Consider the following 2131-nt stretch of genomic DNA (forward strand, 5'->3'; position numbering starts at 1 on the left):
TAATGTGATTGATTTAAAAATTTGAAGTTTGTTACTTTCTTGTTAAGAAAGGTTCAATCTTTGAATTCTAGAATCATATCTTGTAGTTTTTTGTTAGTCAAGTAATCAATTTTAATTTTAAAAATTAAATCTTTTCTAACCATATCTTTTTAATCATATCTTTTTATCTTATCTTTTATATCATATCTTTTTCAAAATTTTATCTTTTTTCAAAAATTTGATTTTAAAATATCTTTTCTAACTTCTTATCTTCTTATCTTCTTATCTTTTCAAATTTGATTTTCAAATCTTTTTCAACTAACTATTTGACTTTTTGTTTGTTTCTTATCTTTTTCAAAACCACCTAACAACTTTTCTCTCTCTAATTTTTGAAAATACCTCCCTCTTTTTCAAAAATTCTTTTTAATTAATTAATTGTTTTAAATTTTAAATTTTAATTTTATTTCTTATCTTAATTTTCGAAAATCATTAACTCCTTTTCAAAAAAATTATTTTCGAAATTCTTTCCCTCTCCTCTTCTTCTATTTATTTATTTATTTACTAACACTTCTCTTCACCTCTCTTCATCTCAAATCACTACCCCTATCCTCACCCTTCTGTTTGGATTCTCCTTTCTTTATTCCCTTTCTTCTTCTACTAACAATAAGGAACCTCTTTACTGTGACATAGAGGATTCCTATTCTCTTTTTTTCTTGTTCTCTTCTCTTTCACATGAGCAGTAACAAGGAAAAAGGCATTCTTGTTGAAGTTGATCCAGAACTTGAAAGGACTCTAAAGAGGAAACTAAGAGAAGCTAAATTACAACAATCCAGAGACAACCTTATTGAAATTTTTGAACAAGAAAAGGAGATGGCAGCCGAACCCAACAACAATAATGTAAGGAGGATGCTTGGTGATTATGCTACACCTACTTCCAAGTTTGATGGAAGAAGCATCTCAATTCCTACCATTGGAGCAAACAATTTTGAGCTAAAACCTCAACTAGTTGCTCTAATGCAACAGAACTGCAAGTTTCATGGACTTCCATCAGAAGACCCATACCAGTTTTTAACTGAGTTCTTGCAGATCTGTGAGACTGTTAAGACTAATGGAGTAGATCTTGAAGTCTACAGGCTCATGCTTTTTCCTTTTGCTGTAAGAGACAGAGCTAGAGCATGGTTGGACTCTCAACCTAAAGATAGCCTGGACTCCTGGGATAAGCTGGTCACGGCCTTCTTGGCTAAGTTCTTTCCTCCTCAAAAGCTAAGCAAGCTTAGAGTGGATGTTTAGACCTTCAAACAAAAAGATGGTGAATCTCTCTATGAAGCTTGGGAAAGATACAAACAGATGACTAAAAGATGTCCTTCTGACATGTTTTCAGAATTGACCATGATAGATATATTCTATTATGGTCTATCTGAGTTCTCTAAGATGTCACTGGACCATTCTGTAGGTGGATCCATTCACCTAAAGAAAACGCCTGCAGAGGCTCAAGAACTTATTGACATGGTTGCAAATAACCAATTCATGTACACTTCTGAGAGGAATTTCGTGAATAATGGGACGCCTCAAAGGAAGGGAGTTCTTGAGATTGATGCTCTGAATGCCATATTGGCTCAGAATAAAATGTTGACTCAGCAAGTCAACATGATTTCCCAAAGTCTGAATGGATGGCAAAATGCATCCAATAGTACTAAAGAGGCATCTTCTGAAGAAGAAGCTTATGATCCTGATAACCCTGCAATAGCAGAGGTAAATTACATGGGTGAACCTTATGGAAACACCTATAATTCATCATGGAGAAATCATCCAAATTTCTCATGGAAGGATCAACAAAAGCCTGAACAAGGCTTTAATAATGGTGAAAGAAATAGGCTCAGCAATATTAAGCCTTATCCATCATCTTCTCAGCAACAGACAGAGAATTATGAACAGAGTACCTCTAACTTAGCAAATTTAGTCTCTGATCTGTCTAAGGCCACTTTAAGTTTCATGAGTGAAACAAGGTCCTCCATCAGAAATCTAGAGGCACAAGTGGGCCAGCTGAGTAAGAAAGTCACTAAAACTCCTCTTAGTACTCTCCCAAGCAATACAGAAGAGAATCCAAAAAGAGAGTGCAAGGCCATTGACATAGTCAATATGGCCGAACCTA

General features: G+C 34.5%; 1 non-coding gene across 1 annotated transcript; it reads right to left on the reverse strand.

Moving 5' to 3' along the window:
• Positions 1-1248: 1248 nt before the first annotated feature.
• Positions 1249-1352, reverse strand: LOC112793300 (small nucleolar RNA R71). Its single transcript, XR_003197998.1, has one exon. It is a non-coding gene; the product is annotated as a small nucleolar RNA R71 (small nucleolar RNA).
• Between the last annotated feature and the right edge of the window lie 779 nt (positions 1353-2131).

Source organism: Arachis hypogaea, chromosome 3, assembly GCF_003086295.3.
Source record: "Arachis hypogaea cultivar Tifrunner chromosome 3, arahy.Tifrunner.gnm2.J5K5, whole genome shotgun sequence".
Lineage (NCBI taxonomy): Eukaryota > Viridiplantae > Streptophyta > Magnoliopsida > Fabales > Fabaceae > Arachis > Arachis hypogaea.